This window comes from Rhipicephalus sanguineus, chromosome 6 (genome assembly GCF_013339695.2).
Source record: "Rhipicephalus sanguineus isolate Rsan-2018 chromosome 6, BIME_Rsan_1.4, whole genome shotgun sequence".
In the NCBI taxonomy this organism is placed as follows: domain Eukaryota; kingdom Metazoa; phylum Arthropoda; class Arachnida; order Ixodida; family Ixodidae; genus Rhipicephalus; species Rhipicephalus sanguineus.
Genome location: NC_051181.1, coordinates 69,425,400 through 69,448,637, shown reverse-complemented (window position 1 = coordinate 69,448,637; position 23,238 = coordinate 69,425,400). Strand labels below are relative to the sequence as shown.

Here is a 23,238-nt window from a genome sequence, read left to right as displayed (position 1 = left end):
ACGACACAAAAATACATCGCACAGCGCATTTGCAGTGCGTACAACGTGCACTCGTGGGCACCGAGATGAAAACGATTTCGTGTCTTTTGAACCACGTATACAACACGCGAAAAACGCAATCACGGTTAGTTATCTTTTGTATTGTGTTTCCGCATGATTGGAATGCTATGTCAACGCCCCGCTAAAGTCCCGCGATGAAGCAAAACGCGTTGAGCTGTACCAAGCGAGAAGCAATGAACCACATGGTTCAAAGCAGACTCCCTTTTGTATTAATAAATGAAGTTAAGGCTGAAGGTAAACATTCGTTAAGCTGCGGATGTAATTACACCACAAACTGTTCGTGAATGCATGATGTGCATTTTCACATTGCAGTCAAAGGCCGACCTCCCCTGAACAAAATCACTAACTATTCCACTACATCTGTATAACTTGCTGTAAATTTCAATGACAGATTGATGAGACAAAACATATAAGATAGCACATTTCCTTCTTGCAGCGTTAGTACACGTGTTTGAGCTATTTGTAGCAACGTACACACGATTTTTCTGTTGATATGTTGATACCGAAACTGAAACGGAGGTGGTGGTGGCGCTAGTGTCGCCATCATCGCCCTGCCGCTTTTTTTTTTTTTTTCTCTTCCCAAACATGGCGGCGTCCAGCATTTCGTGTGTGCGTCGTAGTGCCGAGTTTTGTTCAAGCGGTGGATTTTTACTGCGTTGCCTCGCGTTGTGTGTTGTGTGTTGCGGTTACTGACGTAAGCGCAAGTTCTTCACTGAGTGTGATCCGCGGCACCGTGCAAATAGTCACCAGATGCCGGCCGTGCGACTCCGTTCTCTGCGACTCCTTTGTTCGGTGTGATCGAAGTACGTACGTGATTCATAGCTTTGGAGACCCTCTTTACACCGTGCCCTCTTCAAATGTTTCCGCACATCACCGAGTAGCAGCGCCGCAGTCCTTACTCGACGACACGCTCTGTGGGTCTGGAAAATGCCTTGACGCTCGAGCACTTCGGGAGCTATACCGGCGGACAGCCGGACGCGGGTATCTTGGTCGTTCCTTGCTCTGCGCATCGCTTGAAAACCGGCGGTCATACTCCAGTGTACGCTGCCAGCGTGCTTTATTGCCAGAGGTAAGTAATTTTGAATGTTACGCTTCGTACGTTGTCAGTCGTTGTTATTGTAGTATGCGTTGTTGCTGAAGGAAATCGCATAACTTGTTGGTACCACATGTCGTTGTTGTGTGCATGTGTGTGTATGTAGAAATATTTTCTTTAGGCGTGCATTTTGTGCGTCCTTAAGTAACGTGACCGTCAAAAGCGTTTGGGTTAGTACTATTGGACATTGTTTGTCGTCTTTTAAGCAATAGCTAAGGTAGATTTGCGAAAAATGCAATTTCTGCAGCCTGACACTGTATTTAGTTTAGTTAGTTTGACCCATTTTTATCCTTTATGCATGTTGACCTAATTTGGCAAGGCGTACTCTCATCTGAATTTGCTATTGCTTTCGGCACTGTATGTGGTTTCTTGCATTGCAGTTACGTGTGACAGTGGTATTACGTGCAAAATTCGTGAACACGAATTTTTCTGGCACCCCGTGTTCACGAATTTTTCATCTCTTCAAGCTCCCATCTTACCCTCAACTTCTGCCTTTATTGCATTGGTGTTACTTGTTTCCTAACTACCGCAGCTGTATAGCTTGTGGTAAGCACTTATCACTGTGTTTATGTGCTAGTGCATTTATGCAAAACCATTCATACGCTATTCGCGCTCTACTCGTGGAGCGATATGTTGACTGCAGTTTTCCATGACTCTGGCAAGTATCATAAAGCACCACACAGCGCTGTAATCGTACCCACCAACTAGAGCTCAGGCTCTGTTACGGTACCATAAATTTCAATTTGCTAAAGTATGCTAAATTGCATAAAGTATGCTATAAATGTGGTTGCACGTTGTGTATGTTGCTAAGGACAGAAACAAGCCACCCTGCATCTAAGGTAGATAATATGGCACTCACATGGCTTGTTTTGTTGAACGTGCAGCGTGGCATAGACCAGAAATGAAGTACCGTGTCATCCAACTCTTCCCTCACCTATGCTGCGCTGCACGTTTAGCTGAATATGATAACGCACCAACTCGCCCAACTTCCTGTGTTAATCCACTGACATGGCACAGTGCAACACTGGCATGCGGAGCTTTGCTGGATGTAAAGAAACATGTAGACCACAAAAATTCTGCAAAAACATGGCAATTTTGTGTATTTCTCATAATTTTGTGTATTTCTCATAAATCATGTTGAAGGCAGCAAAGCACATGCTGTCAATATTCATTCAGTAAAATCCATGGGAAAGTGTATTGAGCAATAATCGCTTGTACGATGAGGCTTTGAAAATTTCAGGTAACATTTATTCACATTCTTTTAGATGGGTAATTGTCGAATGCCCATTATAGCATGTGGGCCTGACTAGGATGTGTGTTATTAGTGAAATATATTGACCTCCCTCGTGTTATTTTCTGTCTAACACATAAGCTGATCAGTGCATAATGTGTTAGTTCCATGATGAACGAAGTTAAAAATATCCCTGTATTTGTCAGTCCCATTTATTATTTAGTGTATGGTTTGCGTGAGACCACGCCTGCTTGGCATAACCTCTGAGTTCATTGGTAACAGCCTTATTACACAACTTTCTCTCAAAGTCTCTCCTGCCAGATTTCTTTGGCAATAAACCAGACCAAATCCTCCCCAATGCTTTAACAATAAAATTGTTGCAGCCGCCTCCCCTTCTGGTGATGACCATATGCAGCCAATGCTGATGTGAACCTGAGTGATGAACAAATGCAGGTAGGTCACAGCTCTGTTGTAAACAATTTTGGCATTATTGTTGTCACAGATCAAACTTGCGACTTGTGTGACTACTCACATGTGGTGATGTTCAATAAGTTTCATCTGCTATGCGTGAACATGGAAACATGTAGGAGTGCTTATGTGGAGTAGGAATCTTCTATAATACATAGGACATATGTGCCACACATCAACATAGAATTTCAAGTTTAAAATTAACATTTTTCTTAATGACAAGACACCAGAGCAAATTTTTACTGCAGGAAAATAATTAAAACTGATATTTACGCACAATGCAAGCTGATAACAACCATCAGTCGCACTAAAGTGAGCACACACAGCAAGAGTCATTTTGACCCGTTATATTGTGTTCACTGACATAAGCGCTCTTTGATAAAAAGTGTCGTCAAAATTCAGGCCGGTGTTCTTTTTTATTTCATTTTTTGAAAATGAACTTTTTTGAAAAATACTTGCTTCTTCAACTATTTTCTTTTTTTTTGCGCTGCCTGTAGGAAAACTATCTTCCGCATAAATGTTGCAAAGGTTCTTTTCTACATTTGACACGGTTTTGAAGTTTCTGTGTCAAATAGGAATGACGCCAAGGGGGCGCATCAAAGTTAGCAAACTTTGTAGATTTGGACCGTGTTGGCCATTTTTTCACATTTTTTTCCTTTTGAGGACGGCATAAAAAAAGCATGAATGTAATTCACAGTAATGCGCATTAAAAGGAGCAAAATTTTCGACACATCATTTATAGTTTGCGTTAAATTGGGCCGTGAAATCCGAAAGCATTGCAGTGAGCAAAAACAGGAAGGCCGCGCCGCCACCTTCGAATATTTTTTTTGCCGCGCTAGGAGCGTTTCTTAGAAATAAAATTTTCGGTTCCGTGCACTTAGAATTTTCCTATATAACATATAAAAACCCAGGCAAAACAAAATATCAACCGGACAGGCATGCTCGATGTCGTGTAATCACATAGCATTTAATTGGTGTGCGAGCTGTCGATTCTTTCTCGCTAAAGCTATGGTAATAGTTCTTTGAAGAAGTATGGACACGCAACTTCTATCAGTCATTTCGTTTCTTCTTCATTTATATAATTTATGACTTTTAATTAAATAATTTCCATACTTTCTGCCTTTCTTTCATTGCATACTGCCTTCATGGGGTTGTTACTTAATGTCGTTTACCTTACACCTTAAAATAAATGGCCATAATTTATCTTTTGCTTTGCTTTAGTGCATCCATCTCTAGGGCAGAAACAACATGTCTCACCATTGTTCGTGAAGAAACTAACAGTTTGAAATGCTACGTCACATTGCTGGCGAATTGCTGGAAACAGCATGATGATTACAGAACAAGAAAACAATCACAATAGGACTCGTTGTGGAACAATTTGGAGTCAAAAACTATGATCAGTTTTTAAGTAGTGTCAAAAAAATGAAATAATTTTAGCTTTATGAGAATGCACACTCAGGCACGGCAGGAATGACCACTGTTTTAAGATATGGTGCCATTTTTATAGGCTAAGCGATGAGCCACTCACACACATTGCCTTGTGCCGTATGGTGCATCACTACAGTTTTCCTTCTTTGATTCTTGTATTTTTTTAGAAAATCTGCTAAAAGGACAGGGCAAGCAAACTTGTTACGATGAGCAACAGCTGTAACCTTCTTTTACACTCTTTTTACGAAGCTCGCTCTGTTATTAAAATGTTGCATTAATTGAATAGCTACTCAGCCAGACAGAGTGAATGCACATTAGCTTGTGTGCTTATTATTGTCCGGTTTTTTCAAAATCCCAAAACAAGAAAACAATGATGTATATTCTATAGAAAAGGCCGTCAATGGGTGCGTCACATATACTTCATTTTGCCCATCAAAACAACACATCTTTTGCGACTAACTTCTGCGGAGTCTGTGTGGAAGAAGCGTAATAATGAAAGGACAGTTTGCTCGTTCAAAACAAGTTATCTTTGTCTAGGTTTTGTGCCTTGCATTTTATTTTGCTGATATTTGTTAACCACATTTGCATGCTTGCAATGCACATCTCAATCAGTAGTGTGCTTGACTGGGACTGCACTGGATGGTGCATTATAAAAGGCAAAGAAACAGCGTTAGATAAGAACATGTGAAGATGACACACACGCCACTAGGAAACAAGGTAGTCAGAGCCAATGTGTACACTTTTCAAGGTCTTTGGCCTAAAATGAAGTATATGCAATAGCAAACTCCTTTCTACTAATACATATAAGCCAACGCAAAGCAAACTAGTGGCGTGGCCGACGTATCATGTTATTTTTGATTCAACAAACCTGGAAATACATAATTTTGCGCTTCTCTGTTCACTATGTCATTGCAATGTCTTAAGCAGCTATCTTGGCAATGGGGTTTAATAAAACTGTTCACCGTGCTCATCAACTTTGTCTCGGATATTTAGCTGCGAGAGAGCGATAGCCTGAGCCATTTTCACAGCTGATTGGGGAAGTCATGCATGTACTGTTGATCATCATTCAAAGCCGCATAACCTTTCCATGTCATCGACGTTTGTAAATATTAATCGTCTCAGAGTTCCAGATGAGGTGCATTTATAGAGCTTTTTGCCGAGGCATTGTTATAAAAGTTGCACGTAGATAACCTAGTAGGTAACAGCCAAAAGGCGTTCTCACACACTGACGATGCATCTTGTCAAATTTACTTATGTTTGTAGCTTGTTGATGCTTTGAGAATTATTTCTTGGAAAATTTAAAATATGTCACCAGCAGCTCGTACGAGCTCGTGCTTTTTAACCTATATGCATTTTTCTAGTAAAAACATGTAATTGAAGTGTTTTGTTTAATATTTTGTATTGCCTTTTTGCTCTAGATCTGCAAAGGAGCTGTCCTGAGGCACCATGATTACTCAAGTCACGCAGTGAGAGTCAGGTAAGTGTTATGGTTCACCTTCCTGTTATTGCTCCAAATTTAGCAAAAGCAGTTTATTTGTTTTTATTCAATTCTGTTGTAGCATGCCTGGAAAAGTACTTCAAAGCACACCCCATCTGGCTCGCTGCACTGCCTCAAGAAAACTGCCTTTCTTCCATATGCAAGTTTCTAAGAAGTTACTTTATGAAGCAAGCCAGCAGGGTGTACGTGTTAGGCATGGCAGCACGGAGAACAAATAAACATGAGTATTTGGTGCAAGATGCATTCATTGATTCCATGCTGCATGACATGTGGCTGCATGCTTGGCCATGTGTAGACACAGCAAGTAAACACGTTAAGCTCAATGGTAAAAGGTTGCCTATAATCACGTTAGGAAGCGCAATGTCTTATTTTTGTAAATAATTGCATAGGTCCACTTTGACTCTGGCGTCCAGCACCCATCGTTATCTGCCCATCACCCAGCATACACCCAGTATGTCCATCGCCCACCGTCCACCCATCATCTGTCCATCATCCAATATCCACCCACCGTCCCTCCACCATCTGTCCATCACCCAGTATCCACCCACCATCCGTCCATCACCCACCATCTGTCCACCATGCGTCCATCATTACCCAGTACCATAATCCACCAAGATGATGGGTGGTGGGTCCCATCATGCCCACCATTGGGCAAATTTTCAATAGGGTTGTTTCCATTGGTTGATTTGTAAACATCCTCCTTTTACACTGACATGACATTCTTATCACGTTAGGAAATGGCTTAAGAAGACTTGCTTACAGTTTATTTACGCTTAGTTGATCTGTCTCCAATTCAAATACACAATTGCATTGACCTTTTTATATGCGACTATGTGGCAATCCGGTTTAGTGCTCTTAAACTATCAGCAGCAATCCTTCTGGATTTACTGTAATAAAAGATAAGTAGTACAAGCAGCGGATGCAATATGAGGCTTGTGGTTTTTGAAGTGATGTCCCACTGCGGCAGCTTTCGATGCGTAAAGGGATCAGATGCTGTATGCGTGCGCGTCCAATATTTTTTCCTCGTCGCACGAACTAAGCGAGGCGCGTGCAAAGTGGCACTGATGGGGAGCTTATATGCAAATTTGCTGTCATAACTCTTACTCAATGTTGACGCCCTCAAAGAACTGAATTCGAAAGGCTGAACCAAACATTGTCGATAACAAAAAGAATGCTGTTCAGTAACCGCAAACGGACCAGATAATGGCGCACGATTCTCTATTTATTTATTAGAAAAATACACGGGGATTGATACTCAGCACCTGCACACCCTGTAAGGGCCTTTATTGAACGATGGCGTAAGGGTCGGCCGGTAGCTCGATAAAAGGCTCACTTCACGGACTTCGAACGAGAGCGGCCGCCACGAGCTACGCACTGTAAAGTCACTTGAACGGGACAAGTACCGCATTCGTTTTCTCTGCGCCACCGCGCGCTTCCCTCTCCGCCTACGTCGCACGCGCACTCGCGATTTGCTTTGCGAGTGCCCGTCGTCATTTTCGCCTTGCTTGTTTTCCCCAGCCGCCGGCCGGCAGGCTTGGTCTGACGGTCCCGACGCGGCAGTCGCCCGCTGCGCGCTGACGCGCGCCTTGCAGGACCCAAGTAAAGTTTTTCAACCAACCAACCAACCGACGCACGGTGCTTTGGAGGGCGATCTTTCTATAGCTTGAGAAACGCGTACATAAGCTTTGCGGTATCATTCTGACGCTTGATCGTTAAGAAGCCTATCAAGAGCTGGAGGAATGCCTGGGTGCTGCGCTTTGAGAAGACGAAGAGAACGCGTGCCGATACATGATAATCATAGTTTCTGTTCGCACTACCCGGCGCAACGAGAAGCTTAAAGAGCTCCGCTCTGAAAAGCCGAGATATAAGTATTTCATGACATTTTTAGCAGATTCCTCTTCTGGCGGGCCGAAGAGAGAAGTTCCATCATTTGAGGCTTCACTTCCGCAAGCTCACGGGCGGATTGCTCGATGGAGCTGATCGTTATCTTCTCAGTAGTGGCGGGAAAAATTCAAGATCAGTGATGTTCTCCCAGCCGCATGGCGGACGATTCATGCACCTGGAGACGTAGTTCTAGAAAGCGCTCGGCGTCCCACCAGTGCCAGCACTCTTCTCCGCCACTGGGCAGAAGCGTAAACTGGCACAAGGCGTCAAAAGATATGAATTGCGCAACGAGTGGTTGGTTTAAAGGCCCGCCACCTACGAAACGCACATACATAATTATTCATCATTATGAGCAACCGGATCCACAAAATCTTCAGCCGGGCAATCGCGCGTGTTGCCTTGCGGACGCGTACCGATTACTGGGCAACTGCACTTGCAGTAGGCATTCTCGATTCCTGCCAATGTTAAGCGCGCACATGTCCGTTTCCTTAAGGCACGGTTGAGGCTGCCACCTCCGGACACGCGTCTGGTTAATCTTCCTGCCTTTCCTTCCTCTTTCTTCTCCCTTGAGGCTGCCACCAAGAAGTTAAACCAGGCTAGCGATTTAGACGTCATACGTACGAGACCCGATTACGCTATCGCGTTTTAATCGTGAAGGCGAAGGTCAAGAGTGACCTAAGACTTTGCCAAGCTTAAACTGCTCCGCCGTTGCAATCTTTTTTTGTGAATCCATTTTTTGTGCTGTATAGCAGGGCTGGGCAGAGATACTCAGAAAAGTATTCCGCAATACAGATATCGATATACTGAGATACATATGGCTGTAACGTAACGGGATATTTTCCAGATACTTCTGCAATAAGACGAAAAAAGTATTCCGGAATACACATACAGTGATACAGACACTGGAACACTTTTTTTATTTCAAGGATGCGCATGCTACGCAAAACCATTTATTAGTGCAGCATAATGTTGTAATTAATGTTGCAGCGCATTCAAATTTTCAGTGAATTTATTCATTTATACAGTACCCTCAGCGCTATTAAGACATTACATAGGGGAGTACAAAGTACGTAATTAGTAGTTATGACATAGTTATACGTATCAAATGCAATAAAAAATGCACTATTTCACAGCAACAGCAACAACCATTGGACACCGAAATTGACACACTTGGTGACATCAATATGAGCTATGCTAAAATAGCACAGTTTAAGCAAATCACTGGAATCACTAATGAACACCAGTGAATTGAGAAACAGTATTACATTTATTTTGCACATAAGATCTATTTTGAGGAGAAGGTTCCTGTGTGAGCTTCTCAAACAGGCTGTCTTCTAGGCAGCGTCCGTTCAGCCTCAGCACAAGCCTCGCCAAAGTCTCTCTACTGCTGACGATGAGCACAAATTCGTGTTATAGTGAATAAATACCGCCGTCATAGCCGGATTGCCCTGCAGCGTGCCGATATCTCTTCTCGGGTCATCCAGATACCGAAACACTTCCGCCCACACGTGGGTTGTTGTGAGCGTTCAGAAGCCGAAGTTGGCCCCCGTCTTCGGAATCCTCAGCCGTATGGCCCGGTCGGTGCCGGGACAGACGGCTGAGGACTCCGCTGCCCGTATAAGCCGGCCATAATTACCTACGCGCAATGGACACCAATAAGTCAAAACTCCCCGATTCAAACATCGGCTTCCTAAAATCAGGTTCTTTGGGGGTGACAGGGTTTAAGCCCTCCCAAGTCACTCCTGCCAGCTCTTAAAGGGGTCATGATGCACCCCTTGGGCTTGTTGAAAAAAACACATCCTGCGGAAAGCTGACACGGCTATGAACCGCTCTGCCAAATATTACAGTCGTGCGCGCCGCGTAAAGACCGCAAGCGGAGCGCGAAGTTGCCGTTTCCTTAGGCGCCCTCTTTTCAAACAGAGGCCGGTTGTCACACTCGTCGGTGGGCGGGGCGTCAAAACGTTGACGTCGCGGATCTGCCAGTTTACGTCGCAAGAGACATAGCATGCTTATTAGCCGATAGCCGACGTAAATCGAGAGCGGCGTTCGGATCAGATGCGCTTCTTGCCGCGGGGTGCCGCCACTTGCCGGCGCCGCACTCCTCATTACACGGTAGCCGCACTCGCGCACGCGAATCACAGCGGGAGAGCGATCGCGTTTCATGACGTGCGCTGACGTAACTTCGTTCCCCCGTGCCCACCCTCCCTGTCTAGCTTCCAGTGCGCTTGTCCGCACGAGAAAAGAGAGAAAGCGCTGAGAGCGTGCGCCAAACCCCCGTAACTCCGCTGCTTCTTGACGGATTCGAGAAATTGTTTCCAATCGATTCGGGAGGCAGTAAACTCCGATACTGAGGTCACTAGATCATTACTTGGAAAAGTGGTTCATGACCCCTTTAAACGGACGTGGAAACAGGGACAGCTGCTGAGAGCGTCGCATCACGAACAACAGCAAGCACACGACGCCAGGGTAGAACGGGTCAATCTTCAATAAAGCTGTCAGCACCACCGACGCTACCAGCACCCATTTCAGCAAGCCTCCACAGGCGAAGTCGGCTCGGGCGGTGGGGGATGAAGTAATGGCTTGCCACCCGAAAAAAGCTAGGCATGCTGCAATGGCCTTGAGAGACAATGACTTTCGTCGGCAGAGGCGGACAACACTGCCTCCGCGATCCTGCCGTCTGCGGCGTCGCACGCTTTACTACATTCTGTGCTTGAGGGGAAACCATCGCCGCCCTATCTGTCGGTGACCGGCGTTGCACCTTTGTTTGTCTTGGCACAAAAAAAAAGTCATTCGCCCGTTAGGAACACGCCTCAACTCATTTCCGACAAAAAATATACAACGAGATACCCGTCTCCTGCATAGTATCGCGATACAAACGATACGTCGAAAAAGTATTTCGCTACTGAGACACAAATACATTTTTAAATGTATCTCGATACAGAAATGCAGATACTCAAAGGTATCTGAAATACTATCGCGATACTCTTGTATCGCGATACTTCCCAGCCCTGCTGTATAGCAACTCAATAGCAGCTATTATCTATCCGTCTTCACGAACATTACTGAACTTTAAAATCTTGCTGGGCTTCCATTCTTTACAATAATTACTTGGCCGCCGAGCCGCATAGTTACTGATTATTTTAACAACCTTAAGGGATATTTCTGAGTTTTTAATGTACACGTTGTAGTCTGTTTCACTACGATAGTGTCATTGCCAGAATAGTGTTGTTTTGGGGACGAATTTATTCGTAATTTGGCAATAAAAATCACCCATGAAAGGAGGCACAGTGCAAGAGCGCTGGCTAGCGACTCACCGCAGTTTATTGCGCTAAGGAAATATAGAGGATATGAAGGGGAAAAAACGCCAGGCCTGCGATGAAACCGCAGCACAGTCACAGCGAAAGCTGGAAGAGCGGCGTTTCTAGAGCCCGTTAAGATCTCTTGGTGCTACAATACAAGTACACTACAAAGGTACCCACTACGCCATAAATTACAATTTTTGTGAAGTTGGGAAGAACCTACTAAGCCATTATTCGTCATTCTGCGGAGAAGCGATGCACCAGCTGCACGTCTGTAAGGCATTATTTGCACTTTGTTGACGCGACGACTGATGACGATGAAGAATTATGGCTCAGCCCTTTGTAATGGGTTGGAATCTTTACACGGCCCACCAGTTATGTAATTTGCGTTGGGTGACGCCCGGTCGCTATTTCCCTCTCCCGTCATGCTGTATAACATACGTTGACGTGGGAGAGAGACAGGGGGGGGGGCGAAGAACTTTACTGAGACCCCGAGGAAATGGATCATGCGTTTATGGGCTTCCTTGGCAACCAATACGAGTGCACTTGCGAGGAACCCACTACGCTATAAATCATTGTAATTCATAATTGTAAATCATCGCCCCCTGTTCACGGATTCTTTCATGAGGTGAGTATGTTGTTTAGGGTGTCTGCTTCAGTCCTCCTTTATTAGCTTTGATAAAATGCTGCCTTGATGTAGTGTTCCCAAAGGTGTGCCTTAAGAGAAAGATACAGAGCTGCTGATCAAAATTTCGAAAAAGAAATGAAATGCGTCGTCAAAACTATTGGTATTCGTGCATCTGTGGCAACGTTGGCCTAAAATAAATCTCAGATGGGTGACTATGCATATTTTGTATAGCTGCATGTAGGTTTGAATCTTTTCGTACGCATGCACGTCACGCATTCTAGCATGCACCGATGTGATCATAGGAAATATGAACAACGCGGCGCCCCCGTACGCTGTTCGCATTTGTTTTTATCGCGCATTCACCTCCGCCAGCGCCATCATTAGTGGCATCATGCGCGTCTCTGGTGTGTTTTATTAACACATAGGTTAAAAACGCTTGAACATCGTCGTATATGCCTACGGCTGAGCACGTCAGTGCATGCCGCGCGGTTCGAATTTCTTCATAAAAAGACAGGGCGTGAAAGCGCGGACACAAGAAGGAAGTCAGGACAGTGTTGTACCGGCATTAAAATGAAGAAACACGCCTGATGATTGAGGCATGCCATATTGAAAGCAGTGGTAGGGCTAGTGTGAGCCAACAGTCGATTAACTTGCATAAAGATGAAATCAGATGCCTTGACAGTTATCTTCCACGTAGACCCCCATGCGTGCGGGATTGATGGGTTTGCCTATTGCATGGGCATGCGCAAAGTTTTCGTGCCTTCTTTCTTTTCCGCCGTTGTGCGTCTCTTCAGTTGCTAGTTGGCGTTTGTGGTCTCCTGACTTCTTTCTTGTGTCCGTGTTTTCACGCCTTGTCCTTTTTCAATGAATACTTACCAACTGGCTCATCTCCCCGTTATTCGAATTTCTTTGAACGCGTTAGTACTCGTGCGTGATTGCGTAGGTAGTCAAAATTGCCACTATTTCTGCCACTACCTGAAAACTGCCACTATCATTTCGAGAAAAACTGTATGCTTCATTCGGGGCTGCAAAATCGCATTTACTTCGTAAAATACGTGTTAGTTCACGTGATATGAACCCCGCCCCACCGCTGCTTTGGCTGCTCTGGGCTAAATATGGCGGCGGGCAGGATGGTCGCGGTACCTTTCCCGTTCCAGTGACTTTATGGCGCATAGCGAGACCCACTAGATAGCGCTGGACGGGGTGCCGCACTATGTCGCCAATATTCTCTACAATTTATTATTTATTTATTCCATATCACGCTCGCCTTGTGTCGGCATTTAGGCAAGGGGTTACGTGGAGTTACATAAAACTTGGTGTACACCGTAAATAGTTGATCGTAAACCGGTCGAATATTCTAAGGCTGCCATTGCGAAAGCAGGATTAGCGTCTCCATGAACAGCATATCGTATGCGCACATTTTATCGGAAGAAAGCATAGACAAGTTACAAATGGCGGACAGTCCACATTTTTATGGGGCATGACTATTTAGCCATTTTTCACATAATGCAGCCTTATTTCGCTATTGGCTGAGTGTTGCTCGGAAGAAACACTCACGAAATCTTAGTAGATTCTGTGCATTGCGGCAATCGTTGTCATTTGAAGATAATTTAACATCAGATTATGATTATTCATCATGCACAAATTACTTAACATATTGCGTATAACAAATAAAAATGAGCCCTTAAAAATTAACACTTCTTTCCTTAACATGAGAAAGTCATTTAACAATGCTTCTTCAAGATTTTTTTATTCATATTTATGTAAACGATAATCTTAGGCTGTTCGCAGCGACGAATACCAATTCTTCACTTATTTGTAGAACAACGCACGTTTAGATTCAGAATATTATCTCGTATCTTCTGGTCACTATGAGCAATTACATTCGTCTAGGCATGCATGTATTTTTACACTTGACCTTAAACTAAACTTCCAACGCTTTAATGACTGCCTGCCCCTTCCTTCTTGCTTCACTTTTTTTTCCTAACTGTTTCGCTCTAATACCTGCTGCAACTACGGAACACCAATAAATTCAGATATGTGACTATTTATGTGAACTACGAAAATTTGTGGCAAAACTATTGTTGCAGGCCCCTAATACTTGTTCTTGGTGTAGTTCTAATTTCTCTTTATAATCAGCGCATTGAATAGACTTCGGGCCTTTGCAGGGAGGTGGCTAGCACGTAATTTATGAATACAAATGTAAGATGCTGTAGAAAATACGTTACCTTACCGTAGAACTATTCGACGAAAAAGCTGAGCGATCTGAGAGACCCGCTGCTCTTACTGAATCCGCAGATCGGTGCGCCTCCTTTTAAGTGCGGCAGAACTAATTTCGAGTCATCAAGATGATATGTTTAGATAACAAGGTAGAGGGGTCTCGAAATTGAGTTTTTAAAGACAAAAAAAGGCTGCACGTGTCTTAGTTTTGGAGATATAGGATCAGCCACTACTAATTACTTTTGAGCTCTGAAACAAATCACAAAGAAAACCAAAATTGACTTGGTAAAAACTGGAGCGTCAATTTCACGACCTTTCTTTTTTTCGCCATAAGAAGTCGTCGTTGCAGTATGTGGACAACTGCCATCGTACAAGCCACGTACGACGAATATAAAAAAAGGCTAGCGCGGGGACATTGCATATACCCAAAATGGCCCAATTATTACTCTACAAATGGGGAGAGTTATTAACGTTGACGTAAGACTGATCTCCTCAGTATATTACGGCATGTCAAGAGCACTTCTAAAACATACTTCTAAAAACCTAAGTCACCTGTACCCAATTGTAAAACTTTTTTTTGTGCGCCAGGCAATATAGCGAGCGGCGATTGACGAAATCACAAGAGTGGGCACTCGGTCTGGCTAGCATACACTCATCTCTCTCTCTAACGCCACCACAAAAAGTAATTTATATATTGCTTGTTAGGAAACAGCATTTTTTGCAGTAATGGGCATCTCCTGAAGTAAGACAGACTAAGATAGATGAACCCCTGTTTTGTCATTCAGAGATTAAGAAATGGAGCATCGCTTAATTAAGATAACAGTAAAATATCCCTATTTAGGTTTTGTTCCCTTGGAGAGTGGAGGATGACTGATTCACTGTAAATTTTGGGGCAACTATGACTACTTGTAATGCAATATCAAGCCAACAATTAAATGAGCAGTGTAGTCTCTTTTCTTAATTCATGATTGACACTGGAAAGACAGAGCAGATTTTGCGCAAGGAGACGGTAGATCGTCAAATACGGCTCATACGTAGATCACCATGGCAATCATATGGTGATATGGCGATTCATCCGACACTGTTGTCGGGAAGATTACCCTGACATTTGGCCAGTGTCAAAACGATAGTGAGATATGAAATGTTCAAGTACTGCTCTCGTCAGGGCTGCAAAGTTTTGTTATACAGAATGAGGTTTTCGGAAACTGTCCATGCGCACGAGCGATGTGCGAGGCGGATGATTACACATCGACAAATACATGTTCGAATTAGTGTAGTGATGCTTCAGGTATTGAATGACAGTATAAGTTGTACGTCGGAACAGCATATTCCAGGCAAACGCGGGCCTGTTGACATCCCTTATAGTTCTATAAAACGCAGTAACTTCTTCTGAGGATGCTCCTTTGCCAGTGTGAATATTTTATGCCGCGTGCGCAAAGACGCAAAACTTTAAGGAATAATAAACTGCTACGTGGGAACAAGCCTAGTACAAGTTGTTGGTAATTCACTGTATTAGACGACTGTAATTTTTTCGTTAATGATATTTACTTACTTATTTATAATCAATCTTGTAGTTCTAGAAGTATTCACCTAATAATGAATATGGCAATAACCCATATTTATTAAATGCGAAGCATTTCTTAGCGAACCTCAAGCACTTTGGCCGTTTCTATCTACGTATCTATCTATCTATCTATCTATCTATCTATCTATCTATCTATCTATCTATCTATCTATCTATCTATCTATCTATCTATCTATCTATCTATCTAGCCGCCTACGTCTGGGCGCTCTCCTGGTCGTCTCCATAACTTGTAATATACCAAAATTGGCATAGCAGGAGCTCAGTGTGTGACGAACACGATTCAGTGGTCATGACATGAATAACCCAAAATACCTGTCGTGTACGTCATGAAACCCTTTCTCTCAGCCACGTGTGGCACATACCCGCATACCAGAGCTCATGTTATGCGGGTATGTGCCACAGGTGATACAGAGTCTCAACCAACACAGTAATTGCGAACACACACACATTGACACGCTAGGAAAGTGGTAATAATAAGAATGGTTGGGGTTTCATGTCCCAAAACCCCCACATGATAGTGAGAGACGCCGCAGCGAAGGGCTCCGGCAATTTTGACCATCTGGTATTCTTTGACCATCTGCGACCTTCGGGTCAGCAGCCGAGCACCGTAACCGCTACACCACCGCTGCTGACGCAAGGAAGGTGAGGAAGCTAAAGACAGAACACCCCTGGAAGACACTCAAGTACTATCCGCTCGTCCACGTGGTCCGCAACGTGGACCACGTGGATTACGCAAAAACCGGAGCCAATGCTTCCTACAATAAATCTGCCGAGAGTACCAGGGCTCTCATCATTACCGATGTCTTCAATACTGATTTATAAAGACCGAACAATGTGTGGTCCTTATACTGCATGAAATACGGCTTGGCTGTGGACAGGGCATCAATAGACCTCGCTGCAACGTCCAGGACAGGAGGAATCATAGATCATTCCATCGGAAGAGGCATCCAGGATTTCCACCAGCTGTACGGCCCCGCGAACTTCACTATACTTAGACCCCTCCTAACCGCGATCACGAACGGTTCCGATTAACAAGTCTGGTCAAGTTGCTGTTGCTCACTGATTACGGTGATGATGACCTTGTTTAAGATCTGTCGAGAACCCCTTCCACACATGCACACGGGCTCGTGAAACGTGCGTTCTCCGTCATAACAGAAAACTGCAGGCATAACAACTGCAACAACTGTAACTGCGACTGTAACACATGTGCGTGCCACTCGGCTGTGTATATATCTAGGGAAACTTTCCTGAATGAAGATATGTTGCGAGTAACGCCTGTCCTGTGCATCTGTGTTCCTTCTTTGTCCTGTTCGGATTGCGCTATCCAGTTTTAAGAATACAAGCACTACATATCAGCTTATCGCGTCTGGTGTTCGTAACACCCATGTTGCTGTTGCCATCGTTGCGCAACTGTAAATAACTGGCTATACAAAACATATGCGACTCTTAAACATACGAGTGCGCGTATACCACTTCCACATTTCTCTAGCGTCATTCCGTAACGTTTCGCTCAATGTGAAAAATTACGCCAGAGTCACCACCCCGCGCATGCTTCGCATAACATCGACTCCCACGGTACGTGGGATCTGCCCAATTTTTAACCTATTTATTTATTACATACTGCAGACCCTTAGATCGAAGCAGGTGGGCACTTTAATTATCACGTTATTAAACAAAAATTGCCATCGAAATTGTTTGAGATCAGTTTGACCCACAGAAATCGCAATAAAAAGCGACATCGAAAACTGTCTTGCGATTAAAGTGAATAACAGATATAATAAACACATAAAAACTAAAGGTCAATATCAGATAACGTTTAGTGATTATTGTAAGAAGCAGAATTACACCAATGGAATAAAAAACAACAATATAGTTTTCAATATATAGGGCAAAATAGGAATACGATGAAAAGATATGACAACTGAAATAGACCGACAGTGCTATTTTAGTGCGGACCGAGAGATGACTTGAAAGGAGGAATAGATAGTAAAATAATGCCTGAATTATTTCATTCCAATATGAGACCGTGTGTGGGAAATATGAATACTTATAAGCGCCAGCTCCACACAAAAAAATGTGTCAAAGATTTAGCGTTATCCTGCCCTGTGAGCCTGGGTAATAAGTGTGTTAGATACGGTGATAGGTCTATCGCAAGTTAGCGCCTAAGAAACAGCGAAATATATCCAATAATCACGTGTTTTCAAGCCGCGCTATGATGTGGAATGTTATTGGCATTCATTATTTCAGATGGAGAGCCAGTTCCTCAGAACTTGTTTTGAAAATGAACCGGACCACTCTGTATGCTTTGAAGATTCTCACTGTTATATTGAGTGTATGGGTCCTATACTGCACTGCCATATTCTAATTTAGGTCCTATAAAGGAATAATATAACAATAGTTTAAGATTGTTTGGGTTGGCTTGAAGTTTTTGTTTTAGGAAGGAATGCTTGCTAAATATAGATGGATGAAAAACCCAGAAGGATGCAAATTCAATAAACAAAACGATTCGGCAGATCCCACGCGTTGTGGGAATCGGTTTCATGCGAAGCAGTGAGCGAGTACTTCTATGCTGTATCTTATGGCTTTGAGCCGAGCGTTGAGAGGTGGATCGACGTGCTTTTGTAAGTGTAAAAGCTGTGTGCACATCGTGGGCTTACCAGGCACGTCAACGACAGTGGCGTTTAAGGAGTAACTTATGGTGCGACGTAACCTCAGCCCTCACATTAGAGTACATACGTCAGTATTATCGAAACTAAGTGCAATTTATCGTACAATCTTGTGAATAGCATACGCAACATCCGTTAATGCATTCCTCCGGGCTCGAGAAGTGCTTCAGTATAGCTTGCTGAATCATACGAATACAGATGTGATGTTTATTGGACTGCTATAAAAGCGGAGCCAACACTGGAACCGCAGACGTTAATCTGGTATGACGCCTGTATCGTAGAAGTACATATGTAGTCCTTGTTGCTTTCTTGTAAAATTAGATAGCCAGCACCACAAACACAGTTGACGTTGCACCGCCACTACGCCTGCATAGGCTGTTTTTCCAAACCAGTTCATAGACGTGACCAGGCTCTCTGGTAGAATACCTGATTCCCACGCGGAATGCTTTGGTTCGATTCCTGTTGGGATCCTATTTCTTATTCTTTCAATTCGTCGGGTCGACGCTGCCGATGTCGGCTTTTCTTCACGCTTTCGCATTGAAAAAACCAATGGCTGTTCTCGCCGTTATTAGGTGGATATAAACTGTCAATCACCTGTGGCGCATACCCGTAGACCGCGGCCTGTGGTGAATGGGTATGTGCCACACTTTTCTGGAGGAAAGGGTTTGATGACGTACGCGACAGGATTTTCACGTTATTCATCTCATGACCCGACAGTCGTATTCCTCAAATCATCTTACTCTCCCATGCCAATTTTGGTCTACACCAAGTAAAGGAGGTGATACATGAGAGCACTCAGACATAGGCGGCTAGATAGATAGATAGATAGATAGATAGATAGATAGATAGATAGATAGATAGATAGATAGATAGATAGATAGATAGATAGATAGATAGATAGATAGATAGATAGATAGATAGATAGATAGATAGATAGATAGATAGATAGATAGAAATGCTCAAAGTGCCAAAGGTTCGCTAAGAAATGCTTCACATTTAAATTCTTCGGTTCGAGTAACAATCGAACCTAAGCCTTCTGCGTGGCTACCAGGTATTGCGATACAGAGCTGCGCCATTACTTCAAACGGCTTCGAAAACAAACACCATATAAATGTCATGTCATAGGAGGAGTCTCCTCAACGCATGTAATATTGGGTGGCATAAGCGTAGAAACGCGCCTGACGTCAAGACGTGAATTGCGCAACGTGTGGGTGTTTTAAGCGAGCCACTAAAAAGTCTCAGGCATAATAAATTATCATCAGCACAAGCATCACAATGTGAGCATCAGCTTAGGTCCACGCTTTGCCTTAAATATGCGTAGTGGGCCTTCTCTGATTCATAAAAGAACGATTTTACGCATAGTGGGCACTGCGCCGCTGTACTTCCAGTGGGCATTCTGGGATAGTTTGAAAAGGTTATTGTTACGCGGACAGACGTTCGTTTTCTAACGGCGCGGTTGAGGCCTGCACCGAGAAACGAATCCAGGCTAGCAATTGAGGAGGCGATGCACACGGGGTCCGATTCCGCTACTGCGTCCTGCTCTTGAAGGCGGAGCTCAAGCGTCCTCGAAGTTTTCAATGCGAAGCATTCCTTAGCGAACCCTAGGCACTTTCAGCGTTTCTATCTATGTATCTATCCACCCATCTATCTATCTATCTATCTATCTATCTATCTACCTATCTATCTAGCCGCCTACGTCTCGGTACTCTCGCGATTGCCTCCTTAACTTGGTGTAGACAAAAATTGGCATGTAAGGATAAGCGGGTTTGACGAACACGACTGTCTGGTCATGACATGAATAACGTGAAGATTCTGTCGCGTATCTCGTCAAACGCTTTCCTCCAGAGATGTGTGGCACATACACGTATACCACGGGCGACGACATACGGGTATGCGCTACAGGTGACTGACAGTTTATTCTAACCAGGAACGGCTATAACACACGGTCATAATTTTAAAAACCAACGCTGGCCGCGTTGACCCGACGAACGCAAAGGATAAAATTAGGATCCCAGAAGGAATCGAACCCAAGTATTCTGCGTGGCAATCAGGTATTCTACCACAGAGCCACGCCAGGTATAGAAACTGCTTTGTAAAAAGACCCTATGTAAGTACAATGTCTCTGCAACGTCAATTGTGATTGCATTGCTGGCTATCTAAGTTTATAGCAGTCTAATAAAAAAATCACAGCATATCTACGGAGTGAATGATGATGAGTGGGCGAAGCTGCGGAGGTTCATCGGTAAACCGTGAATCTTCCGTGAATTCTGCCCAGTACATCATCACCGACGTGAGATAGGGCGCGTTTATACTAAAGGTTCGATGAGTTATGACGACTTGCAGCTCACTTTAATTTTACATGTACGCTGCGAATTTTCATTGTTTAGAAAACCATTGCTTTAGAAAACATCTGGCGTCTTTCGTTAAGCAGCTGGCGTCTTTTCCTTTTGCTTTAGAAACATCTCACGTTCTTCCGTTTTGCTTTTACAAAACATCCGGCGTCTTTCGTTGGTTTATTTCATCAATAAACGGCGTTTTGAACAAAATTTTTATTGTTTAATCACGCACAGGAGAAATCTCACCAGGCACTACCTTGGAGGTAAAGAATGGCTGCTAATGGGAATGAGAGACAGAAGAAGTCGGCTTTTAGCTACCGCTGCGAATTTTTTATTGTTCAACAACGCACAGGAAAAATCTCCCACCGGCACCACCTTGGAGGTCAAAGCGTAAGACTGGTTACGGACTACGACTACGACTACGAGGGACGAACGGGTGCCGCCTTAAGGTGGCGGTCCCACTCCGGCGAACCCCCCTCCGCATTTTATGCATTGTTTGCGGACGCACTGTGCTCGCTGCGCTTGACAAATAAATATTAATTGTAATAATTCAGAAAGCTTATGATCTCCGCTTTCTAATGACACCTGGTGTTAATGCCTGTTCGGAAGCGTTACCTAATAGCAATGAAAATAGTGTGAGCAACAAAAGGCATTTTCGTTGTACAAGCCTCCGTTGTACTGCCAGTACGGCGAAACTGTTCAACATAACAAGACCAAATTTACCGTGCCTTTAGAAGAAGTGCTATTTAAGGTTTCTATGAAGAGATATTAGCCATAAAATAATTAGTAATTTATTTACGCTCCAATGAAAATGGGCAAAATATTAAAAGTTTTTGTGCGAATATCTTTTTTATTTTTCGCAGCAGAACAATAATATTTAGTGGCTACGTAGACTACATTACACTTATTTTCCATGCGAAGTTGCTTTGTGTTCTGACGAAAACTTGATGAATTATTATTGTGTCAATGCGGCAGTTTATGGCTGTACTTGGTCACGCATTACCGATGAAGCGACAAAACTATACAAGCTGATACTGTGAACTTCTACATAATGAAGAAGCAAGGCCCTTTCTATGATTCTATGAAGAGAAAATTCCTTTATCTTTATTAGGGAACCTGCAAGACAGCAGTGAATTTACGTAATTTTCCTGCTGACCAGTCCCGTAGAAACTCGCTTCTTTTTTCTTTTAGACGCTAATTGCCAACGAGTATCGCACATTAGTAGATGCATATTGTGTCTTTTATCTACTTATGCTCACTAACTTGACCACTCAGTGCTTCAAACAAAATATTTTCAATGAATCATAAGTCTCACATGCGTTTTTTGGTGGCAGCTCCATCTATGAAATGAAACATCAAGTTGCTTCATGCGAGTTCAAGCGTTCGCCAAAAGTGGCGCAATTAAACGTAATAAAACGGGTAGAACAGGCATGAATTATATCTCCAGGCCTCATAGTTTGCTTCACTAGCTAAGTCTAGTCGCCGCGCGTAACAAACACTGTGGTAACAAACACCAACCGTAAAAGGAGGAGGGCTTAGTGATAAACCCTTTCCACTCGCCCCACGTCAGCAGGTGGGGCGGTCTCATCAAGCGGCAAATGGTTTCGGTATGCAGGAAGATTGCGCGTTCGTCACGCGTTCTTAGAACCAGTGTTCCCCGGCACGTCTTTAGTAATGTGCATCTCTTTGTGGTTCAGCTGCTCGTGTTTTGCGCGTTCCTTTGAGTGTTTTCGTGCCTGTGAGGTTCGAAATTGTGAAAGGAAGGACGCTGACATGCCGTGTGAATGATACGTATGTAGCGCCGCTTCAAAGGGGACACGATGGTGAACGTATGAAAGCTTGTCATTGCCGGAATTTTCAAAGTATGCCTGTCGAGCACTGTGCCGACAACTTCCACTGACCAGTAGTGGTAAGTTGTACCCAATCAGGTAATTACATCCTAGTTGCAACGATGCGACAGAAGCGAGACTTTGTTGAAGATGCAGAACGTTCTAGTCAACGTGGCAGAATATTCAATGTACGGGACCCTGGAAAATTTATATTGTGCTTTGTGAAAAGACGCACTCACTTCGGATAAGACGATCACTGTCTTTGCCACTAATGAGCGCTACGGTGTCAGGAAACAGTTCGACTGACGAGGACTACTCTACCTAGTGATAACGCTGTTGCGCACTGCTACTTTGTCGCAAAGCGGCTTGCTGCGTAGCCAGAACTACTACTAATGATCGGATAACAACTAGTTCGTAGCAAAGTACAAGGCGGACAGTGCAATGTCTGGTCAACGAAGAATAACCTGACTTAGACGCACGTGAGAGTGGCCACATGAACAAAATAGTGCCGATACATATGCTACTGACGAACATTTTGTTGAAAAACTTTTGCGGCAACCTAAATGGAAAACTTGTCGATGGTGCCTGTAAGTCAAAATAAAGGAAAACCACAGCTTTCCACAACAAATAAGTGTATTCATGCTTTTATAGAACAAGCATAAATAAAAACTGGATTCTGTAAAAGCCTACATGACCGGTCATGTAAGCCCCCAAGGCGACCCTGTCCAGCTCTGACCCAGTGCAGCAACAAGCCCTGGTCGACCGTCGTGCCCGGGCGGCGGCAAGAGCCAATGGTCTTCCGGACTAGGAGGCCCACCCCCAATAGCGACCTATTTCTACCAATAAATGTTGTATTCTCTCCCCCCCCAAGGAGGGGGGGCGCCCAGCCCCCTCGTGTGCACGCCTACGCTGGCTGATGTACCTATACTCAATTTCATACAATATATGCAACGCTGTGGAAGCTATACAAGAAGTTCAGTCAGCAGTATGTGTGACTACGCGCGTCTTGCGCC

General features: G+C 43.8%; 1 long non-coding RNA gene across 1 annotated transcript; it reads left to right on the top strand.

The window, feature by feature from the left end:
- Positions 1–649: 649 nt before the first annotated feature.
- On the top strand, positions 650–6,015 carry LOC119395874 (uncharacterized). Its single transcript, XR_005184350.2, has 4 exons — positions 650–1,129; positions 2,768–2,837; positions 5,699–5,757; positions 5,840–6,015. It is a non-coding gene; the product is annotated as an uncharacterized LOC119395874 (long non-coding RNA).
- The last annotated feature ends 17,223 nt before the right edge of the window (positions 6,016–23,238 follow it).